Source organism: Protopterus annectens, chromosome 10.part0, assembly GCF_019279795.1.
Source record: "Protopterus annectens isolate FY-2018-M chromosome 10.part0, PAN1.0, whole genome shotgun sequence".
Classification (NCBI taxonomy): Eukaryota; Metazoa; Chordata; order Ceratodontiformes; family Protopteridae; genus Protopterus; species Protopterus annectens.
Genome location: NC_056744.1, coordinates 79119734 through 79146177, shown reverse-complemented (window position 1 = coordinate 79146177; position 26444 = coordinate 79119734).

Below are 26444 nucleotides of genomic sequence, written 5' to 3'. Positions count from 1 at the left end.
GTGGATGGGAAATAGAAAGTTCACCTGGGGATCACTCCAGTGACTCTACTCAAAAGAGGTGCTGGGAACTAACGTTGGGCGGCACAAAGCCAGGGCAATTCTATGGGCTAGGCTTTTAAAGGCTCCAGGGGCATTAGCCTAGTACACACCTATTAACCTATGAAATGACTAGAGGGAATAATAAAATTGGACTGGTAACCACTAGGAACCCATAAGCCATGAGGTTCTAGATTCTGTGAAGTGAATTTTAGAGGTGTTCCAAAACTTTTGCTACAATGATGGCCCAAATAAAAGTCATGAGTAAAGAAAGAAATTTAGTCATGTTTCTCTCTCTCTAGAAAGATAAAGTTATGTGAAGACTTACTGCTAAATTCTATAAGGCCTACACGGTCCATTTATACAATATCCATGCCATGGAACTGTTTTGGATTCAGTATGTGGCATGAACTGCTGAGCAAACAAGGTAAACATGGCAGCATATTAATTACAGCATAAGCAGCTGAATTGTATGCTAATCAAGCAATCCAAGATGAAGGACCTATTCAGCAAGCTATAAAGCAACTTGGGTAGACTCAGTGTTGGTTTTCCCTGTGAATTCCAAAATGACCAAAAAGGGCAAACTGAAGGGAACCCAACCCAGTGGAGACAAAGGTATGTGTAGCACTTAGAATCTTAGCTACAGGTAGCTTTCAGAGACCAGTAGGGGATATGCTAAGGGTGTCACAGGCATCAGCATCCAGGATCCTCCATCAATTCCTGAATGCTATGCTCCAACATGCCAATGACCACATATATTTTCCCCATACTCCTGAGAACAGGGCCAGAAATATGCAGTTCAACCATGTATTACATTGCCCTGAAGTCCTGAGTGCCATGGATTGCACACATATAGAAATTATGTCACAACCCAGGGAACAAGAAAGGTTCTACATAAATAGAAAGGGCTTCCACTCTATTAACTGCCAAGTTGTGTGGAATGCCAAGGCAATCATCCTGAATGTGTGTGCTGACAACCCTGGCAGATACCATGATTCACATATTTGGTACACTTCCCAACTGTACCAGATGTTTGCTGGGGGGGGGGGGATATCCCACAGGGTCATTTACTGAGGGATGTAGGTTATGCACTGAAATGGTGGCTGATGACACCCATCAGAAATGCACACACACTCCCTGAAGAATGCCATTATGAGGCACATGCTCAAACCAGAAATATCATATAGCATGTGTTTGGGCTGCTGAAGTCATAGTTCTGGTGTCTAGATACCTCTCAGGGAGCCCTGCAGCACAATCCACAGACATGTACTGAAATAGCATGTGCTATGCTACACAACATCATCCTGAGAAAACAGCTTCAACAGGATCAATAAGGGGAAGGAGCACACATCCCACCACCAATGCCAAGGTCACCACAGTCACACATAGATGAGGAGTCAGAGGGGACCCCAAAACTGCTGTACATGTAGGTAGACAAAGGAGTTCTCAATATGCCCTCACATTGGCTAAGAGACAACACATAGTTCTCTCCGTGTATTGGCAGTGTACTGCTTGCTTCAGACAGTCAGCTGTGAACTAAAATTGTTGCAACTGCTGCATTTACAAGGTAAGTACTGAACCTGGAGTGTATAAGCAAGTAAAAGGTGGGAGATTTGTACAGAAATGACCTTAACATGTGACAGCAGAGACTTATTTGGCTTATATGTGCTTGTTATTAAGTAACAGGTCTCAGGCATCAAACAATCAAAGTGTATGTATCCCTGAATCCAAAATATACAAAACACGGATATGGCACTGTTATCATCACTTGGACAAGGTGTTTTGTGTGTGTGTGTGTGTGTGTGTGTGTGTGTGTGTGTGTGTGGGGGGGGGTAAGAAGCCTAGGCTGACACAAAAGGTCAGTGAGTGTATAAGTAAGAAAGAGAAGCAGGCAGCCATTTGGATAAACCAGCAAATGTCCAGTGAGATAAAATGAATTTTAAGCTGCACATCTGAACCATGTAATTGTTGTGTGTATGTCTGTAGGGGTCCTCCAGGAGAAATTGGTGTGTGAGTGTCAGCATGAATGTAGCCAAGCTCTGTGGTAGTGCTACATCTTGGTATGTTGGACAGGTGTGAGGCGTGCATGGTAGAGGTGGTAGTTAATCATTCTCATTCCAGATCATGAGAACAGACTCAGCCAGGAGTTGCACTGACATGTCCATGCCGATGGTCACATGCACTGCTGCTACCGGAATGTGACTGATATCTGCTGGATGAACTGCTTTCACGAGGATAACCAGGACCATGACCCCATGGCCTGCCATGTCTGGTATGGACAGCTCACCCAGTGACGTAGCAGTGGAAGGACCTGCCACTACGGAAGCATGATCAGGCATGGCCACATTGGATAACATCAGATAATGTGGCTGACCTATGCCCTTGAGGATGCTGTTCCCCTCCCAGCAGACGTTACATCACAGACACTGCTCGTTCCATAACAGATACCCCTCGTTTCAACGTGTCATTCATCTGATCCATTGAATCAGCAACATGGTGGAGGCAGTCATGCTTTTCAGCCTGTGACACATCTACAACAGTAAGAATTTCTCTGGAGCACCTATGGGAACATACCTGTGCCTTTATGATGGCCCTAAACATATATTGAGGGGCACGTGAAGAAACACCTGGATCAGGTGGAGGATATACAGCAAGCCTCCTCTGAGTATCCCTATCAACCCTCCTGCATGACACTTCACATGCACTTTGGCTACAGCCAGAGTCAACAGGCATGGAAGCTACAGTAACCACACTTCCCTGATCACTTGTCTTGCTTTCCACTTGTCCAATATCTGAGGGCTTACTGGAATGGGTATTGGTAGATCTACTGGCTAGGTCAACAGAATTGAAGGAGATGGCTGTATATGAACCTCAGTGCCAGATTCAACTCCTGCACCCCCCTAACTGTGCCTCTGTTTGGCCACCATTAACATCAAAGTCTGCTGGTACACTGATATTAGGTGGTAGAAGTCCCGCACTTCCACTGTAGGGATCACCTGTGATAATAAGCAACAAACACAGAAACAATTAATACCCAAACTAGTATACTCCAATATATGCTAACAAAACAACAGTGCTGCCACTACTGCACAGTATAGCAATACACACAACAGTCCTGACATCAATGTCACATGTTAAAATATTTCTTTAAATTGCTCTTCAGTATTGACATAAAAATGTGTGACTTACCATTTGTAGAAGCTTGTATCCTCTGCAAGCAAGATGGTTGGAAGAAGTTAAACAAAAGGTAGGGACAACATCATCACAATTAGCAGTAACAAAAGGGGTAATAATTTTATCCCCTTTATGTGTCCATTAACTATACTTTCAACAAGAAATTGGATGACAACTCCAACCTAAGCTAATCATTCAAAATGTGTTGTTAACTGTAGCAATGTTCAATCCCCCAAAAACTAAATTTGTGTAAAACAGAAGTAATGTATTGATTTCAATTGTTTTACTATACAAAAGTATTCAACAATTCAGATACCAAAGCTTACCTGAAAGCTCATTCTGGGACATGCTTGCTGTCCTTGAAACTGTCACACAAATGTCAAGGACATGCTATTCTGCACTTTTCTGGGAGCTGTCTGCATCCTTGACAGTGGAGAGGAACTCTTCATTCAGTGTTCGTGGTGGCTTCATAACAAGCACCCCTGGCACCCATCTGATCACGGCCCATTGCAGCTGCTCTCCTCCATGCATATGTGATCATGTCAGTGGCCCTATGGCATACCTGCTCATATGTCCTGCTCTGGCCACCCACGGCACTAACATTGTTGACAATCTGCCACCAAATTTGCATTCTGAGTGACCTAACTCCCTGTCCCCTTTCAAGCAGGAAGGCACAATGTTGCCTAAAATCATTGATGATAACTTGGTTTTCAGCATCAGTGAAGGGTGGTCTTTGAGGATTGAGATGCCTGGGTGACATAGTCCTAGGTGTCCTAAAATACAACAGAAGAATAATACACATAAGTATCACATAACTTCAAAATAACTGTTCCCAGATAAAACAGAAATGGTAGCATCTCAGTATTACCCACTTGGAAAATATAAAACCATTTAGACATTTGAAATATGAACAGGCTGGATGCAAAAAAGAAGAGTTACAATAGCAAGATGTCCTTGTTTGTGCCATAACATAAATGTAGCTTTGATATCCCCTGCCAAAAGAACAGTCAAATGACACATTTAGCTAACAAACTATTCTTAAAATGCTAAAAGTGCTATCAAATGAACTGTCCCTGAAACATGTCTACAGATTTATCACAGAACAGGACATTTTAAGGTATTGCCAATCATGTATACCTGTGAATGCCTTGACAAACATGCCCATGACATCAGTACACTTCTAACTAATGCATACAGATAAAAGTATAAAAGCCTTTGCTTCAGATTTTCTTAATTACATTCCAGCATATGCAGCATGTAGCTGACAAAATTCAAGCATACCTTCTCAAGGACAGTATTACTCTGTGCAGTTATATCTCAAAGTAATAGCCTCTGTTCTGTATTTTCCACATAAACAAGTCTCTTCACCTTCATTATTCCCTTTCTATATGGTGTAGGTTCAGAGTTGTTAAGATAGTGAAGATGCAAATGAGGTGTGAAGTGATTAGAATTGCTGAATCTCAAGTACTTGGCTCCATGTATGAGATGTAAACATAGTGCAGGCACTCCTTCAATGTCTGTTTTGAATGGATTGCAACTGCGAATGACTACTGGTTGGGAGAAGGAAAACACAACAGCATCGCAGGCTGCCCTACATCCAGTAGGTGTGTCAGGTTAGACTTAGAAAGTGTTAGATGTAAGGCTGGAAATATTAGTAAATAAGCAGCACACAATTCACAGGTTCTGTTCATTAACATCCAACCTCCCCTCATTTGTTGGCAAATGCATATGACATTATTTCCATTTAATATCCTCACACATTTTAAGGCCTATGACATAGAATGGCTTACAGACTGCATGTCTCAGATTACTGGTCAGATAAGAGAAGAATGACCAACAAACACAGAAAGGTAAAATAGAGTTCTATATTTGCAAGCAATAATCATAACTGGTTGTGTAATCACTTAGTGCACTACATCCCAAAATAATAAATGTACAAATAACAATTGCATGGTTTCATATTACTCTAGATGATGTTGCCATTGGTTATATGTAGAATGATTTCAGTTCCTTATTGCAAAGCTGTTTGTGTCACAAAGAGGCATAAGGCACCATTCTTGTGTTTTAAAGGTTCATCGGTGAGAGTTCAAATCCAGATTTATGTAAAAATATCTCATATAAACCAACATTTTCTAGTGTGTATGTCATAGATTAATTTTCATCATTTCAACTACTTGCCCATTTTTCTTTTCTTTTTTTTCTTTTCTATTTTTTTTTTTTTTTTTTGGTGGGGGGCCAGTGTTTGCATGATGCGTCACTTAGCGCAATCATGGGTAACCAAGGAAATTAATGCCAGGTTTGGCTGTGCTTCTCATTTGTGCAAAGCACGGCAGTGCACAAACTACACAACCAGACCACCCAGGATATAGGCAGAACACCTGCAGATAGGACCCAGACAACCAAAACTAGAACCTGGATACATTCAATTAATTCTGTTGGGCACCATGCAAATTGGCTATGCTGCATTGCGAGGCAGTTAGCACACAGACCTTAAGAATGATAAGTAAATTAGGGAATGTCCTTTCTCAGCAGGTATAAGTGGTTTCTAGTACAGGGTGTGCAGCCTTTTTTTCTTACTGTTGTGGCAGGGCAGTTTATAGCAATCAACTGAAAAATAGACAAGTCTTATTTTAACATTCTTGTGACAACAGGTATAAGTGTAGGACTGCCATGCACATGATCCTGGGTTCTAACACAGGATGTTTCCTACATTTTTAGTGTTGCTCCACTTCCTATTATATTCACTCTCACTTATAACATTTTAGATCATGGAGCTGATTTAAATTTTATGTATGAGGGATGAGACACCATCATTATGTTTCAGATGTATGACTGAGGGTATAACATGCTCTATAGTTCTGTAAGTGGAATTCTGCTATCTGGACTTCCATGGGCTTCATATTTGCTTAAGAAGCATACACAACTGGATCTATACCCAATAACCTTGTCAGATCACACACACACATACATGTGTAACAGCTCAAACTGTCACTTGCATTTATGCATGATTCCAGGCTATGTCTGAACAACACTTCTTCTGTGGCAAAGATGGAAAATCAACACTGTGGAAGAAAATGTTTTGTTCCTTATGCCTAAGTTTGAATCCCATGGTGTGAAAATGAATTTACTCAGTGTATAAAGGTAAAAACAAATGTGTCAGGTGATTTCATTTATGCATGCCTGCAACCTAACTCACCTAACAGTTACCTTCCAATTTCCAATATATATTTCCAGGCTACATCTGTAGACATCCCTCAAACTAAGGCCAAGTGTCAGATTAACCTTCCCATTGCAATTATTTAATTTCTCACTGCTTGGCACTGCTGCTCTCCACTTAACATTATGAAAATGCATTGCTTGGGTTTGTGCACTACCAGTAAATGTGATAACTGGAATTGATGGGAAAGCGTCAGTCTCCATTGACCTAGGTCTGCTGGTAGACATGCCTAATATTAGTGGGGAAGGTGCAGGTTTAGGGCACAGAGGTGAGGTGTCCAGGAGTCGAGGATATTTATTGGACTCCTGATAAAGTGCCACAGTCCAAGGCTTCTGCAGGGGGACTATTCTGACTTCTAGTACAAGTCTAAGGCATGGAATAATTTGGACCAGGCTGTATCCAGTGCCACTAGTATCCCACACACTGTTGAACAATGTAGGCATCATTTTAATGACCTCCAGAGGAGAAAAAGGGATACTGTCAACCTTTGGTTGGAGGAATTTGAGACTGTAGACATCCCACAGCTGTGTTAGTATGAAATAACGAGAGTACTTGTAAGACATAGAAAGCTTAATATAGGCAAGACTGGTATGCATAATGCTCTTCTGTTCTTTTCTGTTTTTTCCACAGCTGCCAGGGAGTGTGAGTTCAATGTCCAGGCCCATGTTGCTAGATTGGGGAGACTGAGGGAAGCAAGTGGTATGTCTGGAGCAGAAGAGAACTGTTATTGTCGCATAAAAAGTTAAATATAGCTTTTTAAGTATTTTATAGAGCTGTATCAAACTGCACATACATATCCCAACTGTAAAAGCAAGTATGCATGCATTAGTCTGAATCACAAACCAATTGTAAGAGTCCAATATTAGACTGTAGTCAGAGTTTGTAGGTTCAAATATCACAATTCACAACTATACAGTACTGTTATTTCTTCAACAATATTTACATTAAATTAAAAACTCTATACCAGTGGTACAAATGCCTAGCTGTAAATTATAATCTGTATAATGGGAACACACATATGTACAATATGTGCACATTTCAATGATTACTTTCAGAAATCTGTAATATAGTGTGTATTTGTTAGAAGGTATAGTTAAAAAATAGTTGTATAATTCTATTAATGCACTGTATTTCACATATGATGGTATTAATTTTATCTTTTTTTTTCCTCACCACAGCTCTTATCTCTCTTTTTTTATTTTCTATTATGTGTCATCAAAATGTTTCCATGTCATCCATGTGTACCACATCACTAAATGCTCCACAGCACAGTGAGGTAGGCCAGCTCCAGTGGATCAGTCTGCCCCTGCTCCTCCGGCTCCAGCACTGATGCCCAGCACATCTGGGAGCCAACCTGGCAGCAGTGCATCTGCTGCTCCTGCACTACCTGGACCCTCAGGTAGTCCTGCCCCAAAGGCTGGTTCAGTGGCACTCTCTGGGAGCATTGGCAGAGACAGTAATTTCATCATCTGAAGCTAGTTGCCAGGGGATGGTGTGTAGGGTCATGCACTGCACCACTGGTGTTCATCTACGTCATATGGAGAGGTTGCTGTCCCTCATGGTCCATAGTAGGAGGAGGAGAAGTCAAGCACTCCAGCCACCAGTGGAGTTAAGGTTACAGTGCCGACAGTCCGGTGAGTGAGGATGAGATTCTCACTGTCTCCAAGCTTGACTGGCATAGGTCTGGGTTGTCCCCTCTCTCACACCAATCATGGTGCCTCACAACATTTTGTGTTCATCACCATCCCTGTCTCTTGTCTTGTTTGTCTTGTATGTTTGCAATTGCTTCCGCACCTACCCAGGTTACCTGACCGCAAAATACATATGTCCCTTCCCCAACATTCCTCTCTTACTGAAATTAAAAAAAAGAGCAACGGTCCCACATAATATCGTGTCATACATAACTCTCCATTTTGCACACGTCTTTTTCACACACTTGATTTGGTCTAATTGGCTATACTTTAGCCTGAGATACTGAGAAACAGATTGAAAACAGTAAAGGGCCAAGCACAGATCCCTGGGGTACACCAGGGGTGACAGCTCTACTAGTACAGGTTGATTCACCAGCTTTCACAGTATGTATTCTGTCAATGAGCCAATTGGTTACCCATCTAGTGACATGAGTTTTAATCCCTGGCTGGGAGACTTTCTCAATGATCCCTTCATGGGGGATTGTGTTCATCCCCTATACCAGTTGAGGGTAGCCTTATCTACATCCAGGCCTATCACACAGAATCAATGGGCTGTAACAACATCTCAGACCACCTATCACATGACTCATTACATACACCTTCCTGACATGGTTTAATACACATTTCAACACAACCTCCATACAGACTGTGTTGTTGTAGAAGGGTGTACATCAACATGTATTCATGTGAGCTGGGGGGGGGGGGCAGCACCCAGTGCATGCATGTATAGACACATCCTGACTCTCCTCATCTGTGAGGTAGACCACTATATCATCATGGCCCTTTTCTAAATGGACACTAGTGATATCCTGACTGTGTGCAACAGATCTGAGTGAGTTATTAATGTTACATCATGTCTGTTACATCTGTTAGATGTCCTCAAAGTGATCATCAAAGGCATGCATGATGACAACACTATCATCCTTTTGAACTTGACAAGCCCAAGGCATTTGACACAAATCCACACTGAGGTATTCACTCAACACGGTCAGATGTGGCTATATACATCTATATCACCAAGTGGGTAGACCAGTGTATTGCATACATGGTTCTAAATATGTTGACATGTGTGAAGTAACCTATATCTCAGGTCCAATGATCAGGTACACGTCAGGGCTGTTCGCTAGTCCCTTTTCTGTCCATTATTTAAGTAATGGACATCACAGATGACATACACATACTGTGTCCAAATAGCTGGCTGAAGGACTAAAGACTATGGGCAATCATTGACTCCAACTGTGATATTAGTATAATACAGACAGTATCAACACACACCAAAGATTGCTGCTACAGCCATGACAACACCAGCAATGACAAGAAAGCATGGGGAGATTTGTTACATCAGGAAAAAACCCACAAAACCCAAGTATAATGTGGATATCACACCCTATAATCAGACCAATAGGTATGTGACCTGTGTCCTGGGGTAGTGCTGACTGCTTCCTTGTATATAACATAAGTACTGGGTATGTGAAGGATATCCACATCAGAGGCCACAATACCTCCATATTTCCCAGCCATTATCACACCAATAACGGAGTACAATACACCCTTCTTCATGTAACTCCCTACACATCTTCCACTGATGTCTAACTGAAGTGTATCACCTTTGTTACAGTGAGCTGTCACACAGCTTATTGGTCATACCTAGGTAATCTTTTTGTGGCACAAGCGTTACTGTCTGATGGTGCAGAACCCCCATCAAGTATATAAAGTGGATGTTATCAGTGTTTGTGTTACTATCTTTGTGTATGTATATATATATATATATATATATATATATATATATATATATATATATATACTCTCAGAGTGTGGACATATAATAGTTGTACTAGTGTGTTTGTGCAGACTCATCTCCGATTACTATAAATCACATATGTTATGTCTGCGGCATGGTATTACTGGTGCTATTATTCTGATATTGTCCATGATTGTGCATTCTTCTTTTAATGCTGTCCATGAGCTTTTACCTGTGTCCCACTTGCTGGAGACCTCTGCTGACATTACACTTATATTAATTCAAATCAGTTCACACAACTTTACAATATGCACCCTATTCCAGTTCTATGTAACATTCCTGATAGATGTGGTCTACTTTATACATGTAAGGATGCTTATCTCACAAAGACATCTTCCCCATTGTTATGTCACCTTGTGTGACAGTCACATAATACACATTTTCACTGTGCAGTCCCTACTATACCATATTGATATGTGATTGGTGTTGCTGTTACAACCGCCTTCCATTGACATGCCCTAATGGTTATGTCCTCTTTCCCTGTGTTCATTCCTACAGTTCATCTGTGTATCCCTATTCATTACACACACTTCCCCCTGAGTGTTTATTTTACATAGCAGTCCATGTACCATTACAGATCATTTACATGGCTTGAGTACAGAATGATAGGAATGGGATATCACAGTACTCGACACTGTAGATACACTGTCCTGTACTTGTTTGGGCCATATACTTATCATTTAAACCTCTCCACTGTCCAGATTTTCACAGAATGTCCAGATGTGTTCCTTGTCAAATTTGTGACTTTCTGCCATATCACTGGGATGATCTCAGGACTGATGTGAATCAATATTACATACTTTTGAGTTTCATACTTCAAACACATGTATCTTAACACAAACCTCTGGGTATTCTAGCACATTTCTATAGGGTACAAATATTATATATGTCCCTATTTCTGGGTCATTGCACCCTATCATGTTGGCCTTTGTCCATATGCCTTGCAGTAAGAGATTGAGAGCTATCTGTGAAGCCCTGGTGATCATTGTGGCTTACCGTGCAAAACCATGGATCGTCAGTGCTCTGATTTTAACAGGAGTGCTATCCATGTTCACTTACATGGTTTCCTGGCTGCAACACTGTTGCCAGCCACAGAACCTCGCTTAAACATGGTGTGCAACATGACTATGCATTGCACGCTGCTGCTCACCATGTACCACCATGCACACATGTAAACTCCATGTAGACTTTGTACGAAGCCTACATGGAGTTTATTGAATCCCGGGTTTAATGTTCAAAGCTGACAAAATTTTGTTCATAATAAGTTGTGTAGACAAATGCTTGTGAGAATATGGAAATTATAGCTGGAAATAGTTTCCAACCATATCAATCTCCAGGTGAAGGCACAATTGGCCACTGTCATATAGTTCATTTGGCTGCTGTCATATGTATATACAACATGCCTCCTCACCCCTTCTCCTAAAAGGCACCCACCGTCTAAGTAATCTTCTGATGTCTGATTTATTGCACTTTAATATTGTACTTTTGTACTAAGGTTGTGACTGCAAAAGGTCAGTAGACAAGATCATTTACCTGGCTATCAAATTGTAAATAAATAAATAACAATCACAGGAATACATTCAACTTGCTGCTCCTAGGCAATACACTTCCCTCTAGGCAAACTCCCTACTGACCTACTGTGCACACCTCTGACATTTGATTAGAAGAAAAGTTAAATAAATAATGATTGCATTTTATCTACCCAGACATAAGTTAAATGACCCTCAGTATAAACCTTTGCAGTTTAATTCTGAAGAAAATTAAAGAAGTAATCCCCCAAACAAAAGCTATAGCGACCTTCTGTACACAACTCTGAAGTTTGTAAGGAAAGTTAAAGAAATAATGATCACAATGTTTCCAGCTCAAACACAAGCTAAATCAACCTTTTGTGGACACTTCTTATAGTTAACCGTGAAGCATATTAAGGAAATAATGATCACACAATCTGCAGCCCCCTACACAAACTACAGTGGTCTTCAGTGCACATCTCTAAACAGGGCTACTTTAGACTAAGTGGGGTTCAGGACAGAAGCCACTACTAAGCCTTTGTCACAATCCACTTATACAGTCTCAAATTTCTGGCAATCTAGATGTTTTGAAAGAAAATTACTCTTCAACTTTTTTTTTGTTGATACACAGAAGAGTTATGCATTTTCTCACCAATTTTGTGTATGTATGTGTGTGTGTGTGTGTGTGTGTGTGTGTGTGTGTGTGTGTGTGTGTGCGTGCGTGCGTGCGTGTGTGCGTGTGTGCGTGTGTGCGTGTGTGTGTGTGTGTGTGTGTGTGCCTGTCTGTCTATTTACAAATAAAAGTTAGTGATATTATTTTTTCACACACACAGGCACATGCACCTGCGCATGTACACACACACATACACACACACACACACACACACACACACACACACACACACGCACACACACACGCCTCTCCTATAAGCAGATTGGAGGAACACCACTTCAACTGTGGCATTTTGTTGGAATCTGGAGAAAACCAAAGCATGAGAGACTCCATGCACATGGAGCCACAGCCAAGAACTCATACATAGCCAGACACTGTCAAATGACAAAGCTATTCACTTTGACAATGATCAGTTACTTTTGTACCTATCCTGCCCATACCACCAAAGATAGCCAGTTATCCTTTGCAGTATATGTGTATATATATATATATATATGTGTGTGTGTGTGTGTGTGTGTGTGTGTGTGTGTGTGTGTGTGTGTGTGTGTGTGTGTGTGTGTATATATATATATATATATATATATATATATATATATATGCACTTCATTGTAATGAAAAGTGAAAAAAAATATTGGCCAACCTGTAACTCTTAAATACACTGTGAAACACACCTTCACACACATATACAAGAGTAAGCCATAACTGTGCTAGTTTATATTGGTCAGCAAATGCAGTATATTGTGTGACATAACTCCTGCCATGCTAGATCGCTGACTGTTTAGCTGGGACCAAATAACAACAGTGCTAAGTCACTTTTATCCTCAGATGGCCTCTGTACTCATCAGATATTGACACTTTATTAACTGTGTACACATCAAGTGTCTGATTATGATAAAAAATAATGGCCTTACAATGTATTTCAATTTGCTTCACACAAACAGTAACCATACAGTAAAGTATACTTATTTGGGGATTACATGTTACTTCACAAAAATACACACTTGTGATATAAAGCCAGACTGATAACTCTTTAAAATGAAAAAATTATGAGAGGGCAAGTTACTTTAATCTACTGATAGCCCCCATTAATTCAGTTGCAGCCACAACTTTGTTGACTGTATAAACATCAGACATTTGATTTTGCTAAAAAATAATGGCCATGTATTTTGAGTTTGGCCCACACAAACAGTAGCCACACCGTATAACTGCTGTACAGAGATCACCTTAGTGTGATAATGTAGTCAGTCACCCCCCCTCCCAGATAGCTATGGTAATTACAGCTACCACACCTCTCAACTGTCCATAATTTTCAGGGACTTCTCTGCTTTTTTGCAAATTTTAGCCATGTCCCTCTTTATCCCTCTTAAAACTGATTACATTTGGAGATAAGATGGTGAATTACACTTATGACACTTATTTTACTTTAGAAAATGTATATTAATTCACGTTCTCTTATTCTGTCAATGTCTCAGTTTACTATCACTAGTATTTTAAAAGTGTCCCTGATTGTTCTCGATTATTTCTGGATTTGACACTGATTCTGTTGAGTTTTGACACTGATTTAAATGAGCGCTATGATAGCTTATTTTCTTGCATGTGTCTCTCAGCTGGCCAACTCTTACGATGTAAAAAATAAATTAAAAAATAAATAAATAAAAAATAAGGGCTACACAGCTGTTCTGCAAGCCATCCACTGTTCATATCTGGCTGTTTGCCAGGATTAAAAAAAATACACTATTACCAAGTACTGCTGCTGTCACAGTAAACACACTTTACTATTAAATACATGAGGACTTCTTGCACCTTGCCAAAGCATGAATCTTGTAAATCATGTAATAACATGGAGCATAAAAAGGCTCTACATATTGACTGGTTGGATGCACAGCACCTTCCCCATTGGGTGATACTGCAGTTTTGAGCTAGCATGGTGCAGGCTATTTCTTTATTTTTCAAGTAATCACTGTTGTCACATTGCTTTACCTTGGGAAAAAATAGACACCCTTAGTCAAATGGCACCCTAGTTAGCTGCCTAGCTCACTTATCAATTAGGATGACCACGGTTATGAAATGAATAACACATTGCTTTCTTGGTGCCTAGTGCTTCAAAGGCCCATACTAATCATGATTTCATTTTCAGCAGTTTGTTGTAGTTTTGATGCCAACCAGGGTCATTTTATTTCTTGATCTGATTTTTTTCTTTAGTTACCTTTTTCTTCTCCTCCCTTTCACACAGTTTTCACAGTTATTACCTTCACTCTCACAATACTTCTGTTCCATAAACTTTTAAATTGTGTTTATTTTAAGTGGGTATGCCTGTTTAGTGTAAGTACCTGTTCTCACGTGACCTGGTGGTACTGCTTTGTTTAGTGAATTGTTCAGATTTATATATAAAGTGTGCTAGTGAAAACTGAAAGATACAAATATTGGACCACAGGCAGAAGCTTATTAGCAGCTCACGGTCGACCCACTTCAGTAAACTGCTAGACATAGAAACAAGTATCATGCATGGATATCACTGTCTTAGAAATGAAGAAACAATTACTGTTATTTGTAAGAATCCTTCCTGCAGCAAATAAATAAACATATAGGATTTCACTTTGGGCAGAGGCCAGCCCCATCGGCTCTTGTTCAGCAATGAGATATTTTTTGGGAAAATAAGGATGCAGTCCTAAGGTTTAACCTTTAGGAGTGGCCAAGCACACAAGAAAATGTTTTCCATTCCCTTACACATTTCATGTTTTTTTTCTTTCTCAAAAGCTCACTATGCCTTGTTAGTTTGTAAGTCAGTCAGTGACTCTTAGGCCTTTCAATTTTGGCATTAATAATTCCAATTTTCATTATTTTACCGTTTCTATTATTTTTATATTTGCTTAGTGTTTTTGTCTAATGGCATTGTAAATGAAGGTTATGAATGGGAATTCTTTGAAAAACATATTCCTCTCTCCGTGTCTTATTTATTTTGTAAACAGAATTTAGATCTTTGATCTAGTAGTTCTGATGCTGTTTGTTTCACAGATGTACAAAAGATTCATCAAAACAAGGTCTAGGGATACCTTGTACACCAGCCAAAGATCACTTCTCAGCAGTCTGTATGAAACCAAGTAAAGAGACAGTGCTTTGAGGCGATCAGCATAGGACATTGTGTTTGCTCCCTGTATTCTTTTTGTAAGGTAACATTGTGGACATTCTAGTTGCTGCATGTGTCTGGTCAGGTACATACTGAAGGGGGCATTATACTCTATGATGGGATTGATGAAGGCTGAGTACAGTGGTATGATGACTTCTCTTGACCTAGACACCAGGCACTTACTTATAAGTTGAGCAACATGGAAAGATTTTCTTACTACCTTGGGCAGATGTTGAACAAAGGCCAGGTTACTATTTACATGAGGTCACAGATCCCTGACTAGTGAATCAACTTTTAGGGGTGCTTTATTGATGACATAGTTGCTGGGAAGGACAATTTCCCAAATGGTGCTTTACTGCATTTCGTGGTACTGAATTTTATGCCATGGCTTTGGCACCAAACATTTGTCTGGGTTAGACCTCTCTGAAGTTTGTTCTTGTCTTGGAGGTATTCAATGATTACTCCCAGTTTGCAATCATATGTGAACTTGATCAGACAGAGACCTTTGAAACTAGCTTTGACTTCTGGGAAATAGATGAGGAGTGGGCTCAGCAGAGAGCCCTGAGAGAATCCATTGGTGAACAACCTCTTTGTGGAGGTTGTCTTGCCAGTATTAACCCCTTCGGTTCTACCCAGGAACCAGCTAGCTATTCAGAGTGTTATAAATGGGTTTATGCCTAGTTCCATAAGTTTGTTGACAATGTCAGAGTGGAGTATTCTATCAAATGCTTTAGCCATGTCTAGGTAGGCAGTATTAATGCTTTCCTCTCATCCATTACCTTAGTAACCTTTTTAAAGCAATCCACCAGGTTAAGTACGCATGACCTTCCTTTCACAAAGTCAAATTAGGATGTAACCATTGTTTGGAGGTCTCCTATGTGCTTGTTGATAATTTCCATGGCTTTGCAAATAAGACTAGATAGACGAATGGGTCTGCAGTTTCAATCATCTGTTAAAGGTTTTCCCTTATGAAGGGGGATGGCCTTCACAGTCCTCAATTTTTGTGGCACAAAACCTGTTTTAAAATTATAGTTAAATAGTGACTACAGTGATCCTGATAAGTTGTACTTTAGACTGTTCAGGAGGCATCCCGGGATACTATCAGGCCCCACTGAACCTGTGTTCTTCGCTTTAGCAAGTGCAGTCAGTATATGCTCCCTAGTTATAGCTGGAGGGGTTATGTTTGAGGGTATTTCTTGGGAAATGGTTGGGATGAGAAGGGGGTAAAGCTGGAACTGAATTTGTTTGCTAATAGGTTTGCTATATATCCAGGCTTGGTGAATATGACACTATTAACCACCAGTTAAGCACATTGCTGTGTGCTGCCCTTGAGGTTTCTGACATAGCTGAAGAAGGCCTTATGGTTATCTTTCATATGGGAGGCTATTATAACCTCAAAGTTGCTTTGTTTGACCTATTTAGCCCTCTTAGTTGCCTATTTATTTTGATGAGATAATTTTTATTTTAATTAGAATTACCCTTCCTGATTTTTGCCATATTTTTTTCCTTTTATTGTATATTTTATTTAATTTGGGATGCCACCAGTGCAGTTTATTTCTGGGTTTACTTCTGGGCTTAGTTCTGGTAGGTACAGCCATTAACGTGGTTGTACAGAGTTTTTGACATCAATTCAGCATAAATTATGTTCTCAGGGTTTGGAGAAGCATTGAATTTTGACAAACCATCACTTAATAAAAGGTAGTTGGCCTTGAAATAGTTCCTGTTACTGGTTTGACTGGGGTTACAGAACTGATTTTGATTTTGAAGGAGACAGTTTGACCTTACCAGGGAAAAAGAGACATGGGAGCTTGCAGCATTCTCCCATATTTGTGAGTCTGAGGTCCAATATGTTGAAGGCTCTAGTGGGTGCAATTCACTATTTGGTCAAAGGTGTTTGTATTTATGAAATCAAGGAATCTCTGAGCCTGTAGATTTGTGGCTGTGTAGGATTCCAAGTCTATAAAGGGATAATTAAAGTCTTCCATGAGTAGGGTGTTTGGTTGGATGGTAAGTGCCTCCAGAAGGTCCAAGTATGCATTGTGAACTTCTTGGCCCAGGGATGATGGCCCCTAGCTGGATAGGAGATTATGGGGGATTTTGTCTATGGTGATCTGCACATGGAGGAACTCCAGAGAGCCATCTTGTTTTTTTAGGAATCTCTGTGCATTTAGATTTGAGGCCATGTAGGATTAGCAGTCTATAAAGGGGTGATAAAAGTCTCCCATGTGTAGGGTGTTAGGTTGGATGGTAAGTGTCTCCAGTAAGTCCAAGTACGCATTGTGAGCTTCTTGGGACATTGAGGGTAACCTCTAGCTGGCTAGGGTATGGTACTGGATTTTGTCTAATGGTGATGTGCACATGGTGGAACTCCAGCACATCATCCTGTTTGACCACCCTAGAGGTATGCTTGTTATTGATGTATATCGAGACACCTCCACCTTTAGCCTTTGTCTGTGCAGCTACTGGTCTAAAAAGGTAGAATGCACTGAAATGTTGCACTGCTGGTGCTGTCACTGTCTACATTATTTGGTATAAGAAGGGTTAGATGGAGTGTAGTTTTTTTATTTGGGCTCCTGGAATTGAGTAGTAACATTTTGAGGTTCATTTGAGTTGATTTTCCTATGTTGGTAGGCTTGTCAATTTGGCATTGCCTAAAAAGGCAGTATGGGGGGTGTATAAAGAAGAAGAAGAAGAAGAATTCGAAAATCTAGAGGGGAGAGGTGCAGACAATTCCTGGCAAAGTCACATGGTCTGTTAACCATGCCCTCCCAGGCCGACAAATATTGGATCTCCTTATTTTGACACCAGAAAGACAGACACTTGTTGAAATCAATCATCTTTTCTCATATTGTGGCATCATCCTCAGTGAGGGTAATATGCTGCTCAATGCTAGGCTCATACCAGCCTGAGATACATAGTCTGAGAGCTCCATAATGTCTCTCTTCATGTAGTCCAGTGAGGTACGTCTCAAGTAATTTACACCTACATGGACTATGACAGAATCATATTAGTACCTGTGGTGTAATGACTTGACGGTGTATGTGATTTGGCAGATCCTGGCTACAGATAAGCAGGTAACTATTATCTTTTCCTTGTTTGGACTGGTTAAATGGGCATCAGTATGTCTTACAATGGAGCCTCCTATGACAAGTGTCTTGGGAAGTGTGTTTGCTTGCCTTGGGGACACAGTGTTTGGGACTCCATTGAGAGTGACTGCATGTGTTGTATTAGGTGTTATTTTTTTCTGTGTGTCTTTGGGCTTGCTGAGGCATAGCTTTGTCAATGAGTGATCTCGGTAGTCTTTGCTATCTAGGAAGATTGCTTCTAACTCATTACATCTGAGTGACACCTCCAGGTGTTTCTGCAGTTAGCTTCCACTGACGCCTCTAGGCGTCAAATATTGCTTGTTCATATTTGTATCTATAATTCTAAAACTATGCCATGTACACGGCTTTAAAAGATTTCATCTTAAAACTTACACAATGGCAAACTCAACTGCATTAATATTTGACCTCTGTCTAGTGCAGGTAAAGAGATATTAACTGATGTTTTTATGATATTCATTTTATATATATCATTTTCACATTTTTCTAAATATTTCAAAACCATGTAATACAGACAGAACTCCTTACCCTCATATGAAAGCTCTCAGCTAGATGAATAAAATGCTACTGACAGTATATGTGTAACTTCAGTGGTTGCTGAGATATTGTAAGTTGTTTACAAAATAGTACAAACGTAATAGTTACTGTGATTATTCTGACTTGTAAAATTCAGTTTAAGACCTAGAACCTAAAAAAATACTAACACTATAAAAATAGTTTGTGCTGAAGGGTTTGACACTTATTCTTCTGTTATAACCAGTGCCAGCATCACAGGGTGCAGATCATGAGGGGGCACAGCCAGGTGGCTTGTAATACCTGTCTAATTTAGTGTAGCGAGTATTTGAGGAACTCTGAGCAGCACGCATGTGTGCTCAAGTTCTGCTTTAACAAAAAAAAAAAAAAAACAGACCTTACAGTCTGGATTAACTAGAGATACTGCAGGGATCCGCATCCGATAAATCGGACTATTTAGTCAGCAGCCATGTATGTGATGTGGCTGCTGATTAGTCCTATTGCTTTCGCGTTCTCTTCTTTGCATTGGGTAAAGCAATGAGTGAGACTGACAGGCCGGCAGTGGAGTCTTCTTCTGAGGCGTGCATGAATTTTACTACTGCAAATTGAAAACTAATCCACAGAAACAGGCAGATAGTTTGTTTTCAGGTATGGGGGATAAAATAATGGGTTCTTCTGACTGTTTTTTTTTTTTTCAGCAGGGCCAGCCAGATATACATATTTAATTTTTTTTCTTGGCAGGGCCAACCAGATACTACATATTGCACTTTTTTATGGCAGGGTCAACCAGATAATTTATGCATTTAATTATTTATTATTTTTGGCAGGATCGACTAGATACTGCTTAAAATGAAAAGATGGACTGGTTACATATTTGTTCTTTGTTTCCCACATCTTGGGCCTGGCAGGTTCAACCAGATCATAGTAGAAGACAAAAGCTGCAATGGGCTGGCTGTTTTGGGGGCAGTTTGTGATTTTCTAACACTCCTGGCCTGGTCAACCAGATACTAGTAGTAGGTATGGTTAGTTAGTGTGTGTGTTTTGGGGGCTGTTGATGACTTTCTGTTTTTTTAAATAAACTATACTGGCAGGGTTGACCAGGTACTAGGGATGCAATGTGTTTTGGGGTCTGTTGATTTTTTTTTTTTTTGTAATACACTGGCAGGGTCAACCAGATAATAGTGGCCTGTGTGTTTTGGGAGCTGTTGATTACTTTCTTTACAATTATTATTATTATTGTTGTGTTTTATATATACATATATATATATATATGTATATATATATATATATATTTATTTATATTTAATATCTTGGCAGGAATCAAAGAGATACTAGGTCTGAAGTATGTTCGAGGGAGCTGTTTAAGGATGAAATGTTTTTCTGACCTAATATTTTGTAGGGGTAGTCAGGATAAAATGGACTGTTTGTCAATGTGTTGTTGTTGAAACAAGCTGTACCCTTACATGAGTACATGTATGGGTGAACCGAAGTAAGATCACGTGCAAGTTCTTGGCTATGTGATGTGAAAGAAATAGAATAATGTAACGGTGGCCTTTTATTTTTGTTATTTTAAGCATTGTAGGCTCAAAGCAGATTCTCTGGGTAGGCAGTTGGAATGGGAGCAATGCTTATGTGCAGATCGAATGACTGCAGTTCTGTCTTGCTTTGCAAGACTAATGTGCATTTTAGTGCAGTAAAATCGATCACAAGATCTGAACTCTAAGTACTGCTTGCGTGAATAAAAAAGTATATTTAACGACAGTGTCATCTTTTTTGTTGCTGTTTTTGTTTTCATTTTTAACCTTGCAAGATCAAGTCATATACTGTGCTTGGGGTTGTGGATGGAGATTGGGGCTGTGTGAATGGAACAAATGGCCTGGCTGCTTACTGTTACAGTTCTGCAAAGATAGAATCACAATACTTTCCTGTCTGTACTTTACGATAAGTGTAAAATAATTAGCAAGTTTACGAGTAATTCTTAATGTGTTATTTGATATCTGTTCATGTATATATTGAATGTTTGTTTAAAAAAGTTTCTAATATATTAGAGCTTTTCTCCCCACACATATGTTCAATTTTTTATTTGCAAAACAAGGGATGCACTAAGTTTTGTCTAGGGCACAAAATAACCTAGCACTGGCACTGTTCATAACCCTTATGATTCCAGAGATATGAACACTTGTTTGAAATGTGAGGGTATAATCTGATTCTGTCAAAAGGCTTAAGCTCCACACATTGTAAGTTATAGTGCGAACTTCCTGAGCTCCTTTGCAGTGAATGAGTTAAGTGCCTCAGCATACCTTTGTTTATATGTGTCTTGTGTGCTATGTGATGTGCATTTTATGTGCATGGTTTTGACAACCTAATGTGTGCTTGCATGTGAGAATTTAGCCTGCAGTTTCATTGTGCAAGTACACCACTCACATACATTGTTTCTTTAGGGATTAAATGTAGCACATTTTTTCTCAAGCACCAGAATGTTATGCAGTTTCTTACTCATGTACATGCAATTTATCTTGCCATGGTACTCTCTGTTTTGAATGCATATTTTACCTTAATTCCTGTTTCTTTTCCAGTCTTTCCCTTTCATCCTTGTTTTGCATGTCTACTTTAATAATCAAGGGATCACTATTTACTAAGGCATATTCAGTTTTCCAGAAATAATTTTGAGATGTTATGTACTGCAGTGGTGGTGCTGCGGTAGCGTTGTCGCCTCACAGTTAGACGTTGCCCGTTCTATTCTCAGTTAGAGCATCTTCTGTGTGTCGACATGCATGAATGGGCATTCCTTCGTTGAAGGTTGTGCGTTAGGCCCGGCAAGCCAGCACGTAAAACTCTACTGCCAATCATTAGCTGACCGGAGTTCCGCTGTGGCGACCCCTAACCAGGAAAAGCCGAAAGACACATTGTCACTGAAAATAAGGTTTCAGAATTACTTTTGTTAGGTGATTAGTTTTGTATTGTATTTCAGTTCAATGTGTTGCATTAGTTGTCAGCTCCATTTGGCACACTGAAGTCCTCCAATATTATGATCTAGAAATTATGCAGAAAGCAGAATGTCAAAACCTCAAGCTCATATCTAAATATTTCTGATGTCTGTTGATCAGTGCTACTGCATGTGGTTACTTTGCTGTTTCACATATGGTTGATAGTTTAGATTAATTCCCACAGTTTAAAGCTCATTTCACTTCTTAGGATGGGATTCCTAGGCAGTTAGTGCATTGTGTTACACATTTCAGTGTGGGCAGCAACAACATGCAGTGTAAGGCTAAGTTAAAGACACACCATGTGATTGAGCAGTGGTTAAAATAGTGTATTGCATGTTGATGAGTGCATAAGGACATGAAAACAAAGTACCCCCGTGCAGGTGGTCCATAAAGATAATGACACTGAATGACTCAAAATAGCAACTTCTTTTGCTGCTGTTCCTAGCACTGCTTCCATTGTATACCATAAACCATGACATTCAAGATGGATGTGCACCATCATGCTCTGCCTCACAGTTGGAGCCACTGTATGCCTCCCGAGAGGTACAGATAACCCTGACATACCACCAGTTTATAGATAAACAGACTGTGGAAAATATCTGAGTGGACAAGGGCAATGTAAAGAATATAGCCAAAATGGGTTTCCCAAGAGTGGAAATGGGGGGGGGGGCATAGTATGCCTCTTCCTGTAGATACAAAGGTATGTCTAGCCTTAACCATCTTATTTGCAGGGACATTTCATCTACTCAAGGAAGACATGTTGTGGATATCATGGGTGTCAGTCTCATAAACCCTAACCCAGTTGTTTGATATAATGCTCAGAATATGGAGGGGCATATCTCATTCCCTGGGACAGCGGAGGAGAGAATCAACACCATACAGGTATTTTAAGCCATAACCTATTTCCCTGTGGTCCTGGGAGCTATAGATTGTATACTTGTTGCTTTCAATATCCCACTAGGACCAGAGGGTGTAATATATCAGCAGGAATGGGTTCTGTTCCTTGAATTGCTAGGTGGTCTGTGATGTCCAGGGCATTGTTTATAATATGTTAGTGTGCCACTGAGGCAGTTCACATGATTCACATATTTGGTACTTATCTAACCTATACTAGCAGTGTCCGTAAGAGGACCAGATTCATTTTGTTGCTTGGTCCAGAGATAATATATGTAGGCAGTATCTACAGATACTATGTAGACAGGGAACAGGCCACATAAGATATGCTATACACTGCAGGCAGGGTTGGATATGTTCTAGAATCCTGGTACATGGCTGTGATAAGCAATCTCCACACCACACAGGAAATGGCTTATAACACAGCTGATGTGGTCAGACTACTGAAGGGATGCTTCTCATGTCTAAACACCTCTGGATTCACACTGCCAAACAGTTCAGATGAATACAGTAAGATCTGTGTTGTGTATGCCAAGCTGCACGACATCATATGACTCAAACAACTGAAGCAGCAGGTGAACATCACATGGGGGCCTTCTATACTAGTCTTAGAAGCAGAAAGGCAGGGGGAAAAGTTAGGTGGTGGACATGTAGCAGCAGTACCACAGCTGAGAAGAGGCAGGCACAGTACCTTATAGAACTGACAAAGAGGCAGCATTTGGTCCACAGTTATGGAGCAGGACACAGACAACACAGAATAAAATGATGCATGTGTTATCATAACCAGGTTATTCAGCTTATTGCACAGGCTGGCCAAACCATGCCACAGATATCATTGTGGGCAGGGCATCACATATATATATATAAATTTAACTGAAGCCACATTAATAGACAGATCATTTTGTCAAACAAGACTTCTAAAACAAAATTGCTGCAGCAGTGGACACACACTGTGTGGGTAGCCCTTTAGTTAATTTATCCTGCTCAATGTTTGCATGACCTGATGGTAGGTAAAGCAGGTAAAAGCCTTTTAACAAAATGATTTGTCAGGCTCATCAAAGTGCACAGTTACTATGCAGACATCCACATTGTTTAAATCGACTGTTTAATCTGAGCATTTCTTAAACACAAATTCAACAGGTAAAAAGTTAATATTAAATATGCCGAATGTGATATAAAGTCTTATATTACCCTTTCCTTCTCAGGGTGTTTTTTTATAGATTGCATCCAAAGCTTTGAGTTCTACTTCATAGTACTGAAATTTTATCAAAGGCTTTCTTTGAAAGTTACTTTTAGCTTGACTGAATGGCTTTTATGATGTGGAACATTATCTTATTGCTAGGTATCCCACAGGTCTGAAATGTCCACAATCCTTAAGTTCTTTCTAAAAGTTCTCACTTCAAGGTCTATTTTATGTACTATGTTTTTATGAATTGCATGGTATCACAGCTATGAAAGTCTACAATTCTTTCTGTCATGAAGAGTGACTACCCTAACCATGTAAACAACAATAACAGATATTTTAAGATCTGAAGCCCAGTAGTAAATGTATTTGAGAAAGCTGTGCACCTAGAGTTCACTTCCTATATACTCACGTCCATACTATGTACTGTCTGAAAATAATCATGGCTTTCAGATTATCATGATGTACACAGCACACTGTTTACATTGACCTTCCTTAATAAAGGTGATTTTATAACCTCCATGTTTACTGACCTAACAAAGGCTTTCAACATAGTTGGACATACTGTTTCATTGGATAGCCGGAGGTCTGAGGATACTGACACCAGAAGTTTGATGTGCTTTCTCATCTGTTTATTAAATTTGAACTGCCAAATGTGATTCAGCTACAATATGTCCTAACCTTTTAGATGGGAGTCTCTCAGAGTTCAAGCCCAGGCCTTCTATTTATTTGTGCATTTATGTATGTATGTATGTACTTATATATGTATGTATGTATGTATGTATGTATGTACTGACTGATTGATTGCTGTGTGTGAACATGATGTAGCTTTCTTGGGTAAATCTAAAACTTTTCAGTGTACTGAGGACTGGGCACTCACAGGCTTTATTTTTAGAGCAGGTATTGCTCAGCATGCTCTGCAGGAATCCCTATACTTTTTGTCAGACCTGTATGGGATTACTACTGAATGCAAATCCAGATACATATTATTTTGTCCTGTGATCTGCCAGATGAAGAATTTTTGCTTTCTCCTCATTTCCAAGGACAGCATGAATTTTTTCTTATATGAAAAAAAAAATATCTAGGATTTATTTCTGTCATTCAGTGTTCATATAGCTGTCACTCAGGATTTTTTTTTTTAAGGGGTAAAAGAGAACTTCAACCTGGTAGTAAGGTCTTGAGTCAAGCAATTCATATTTCTACTTCGTCCAGTGTTTGGCAGTGTGTAATATTCAGTCTGCAACTACATCTCTTATAGTCACTACCTAGAGCCTTCAATAATATAATATTACAGGCTTTGCCGTTGAAGCATCCCCTCATGCTTAGTTTTGCTATATATGACCTTCTCTGATAAAACTGCCTGTGCTTAAATATGTCTTGTATTCCACACAGTGCACACAGACTACAGTACTCTGGACCAGCACCTCCCAGTAACGGATGATGAGGTATCCAAATATTCTTACCCTACCAGTGTCTATTCTTTCCAGTATCATGGGCAGTGCATTTACCTCAACAACTCCTTGACTATTAAACATCTTGTCAGAGCAGCTTATTGGGCTATGCTAGTCATTCGGTTTTAAACATGACCTCTGATCCTTTTTAGAATGTCCGTATGCTAGATCATCTATGGTTCACATGAAGAGCTTTATGACTGGTATGCTGCATGCTGATTCGAAATCCCTACCCTTTTATGCATATGCATAGTCTGGCTATATGAATATTAGCAGTGCAGCATACAAACACTGCAAGATTAAATGTTATGCTGTAAACCTAAAGGAACACTTACTTCACATGTGACTGTATTTATGTGAAATAGATCTATGCCTAGTTTAAAGTCTGCAGCTCATCCTTGTTGTTATTGTCTAAAGTAGTGCTTTAGTGACTAGTGACTAAGCTTTTCTTCCATGGGCCTCTGCTGAAAAAGGGGATATGCTGAGTCAGTCTAACCAATAACACGTCTGTAATAAATAGATACATGAATTAAGTAATAACATTTTAATTTCCTCCTGCCTTGCCAGTAGTTGCTGGTATTTGTATATCATTATTCCATGTTCCGATTTTCAAGTTTCTAAAGTATTTTTAGCTAAATTGTTTTCTGACATATTACAATCCATTAGTTTGATTTTGTAAAGTGGTCACATCTTTTGTTACTGCAGCTGTCGTTCTGTCTTTTCCCTTTTCTTTCCTTTCTTCCTTTTTTGTTAGTTTTGTCAGACTCACTGACATTACCTGGTATGACTAACATATCCACCGTTTCTATCTTAGTGTAACATTGTATAAAAAAATTGCTGTTTGAAAAGGTGATGCATATTCTGCTTTTGCTATGTTTTTAAGATTAATAGAAAAACTGCTTTATCAGTCAGCATTGTCTTGTAATTAACAGATGACATGACAAATCCTTGTACCTCATTTTCCATTATACCTATAGGCTTTTCTTAGTGATGTCATTTACAGCTTTAGTAGCTTTTCCATCGTGGAATTGTTACAATGTGCTGTCAAACAGTTAGCAGTTTTGCCCTCTAGGGCAGAACATAAG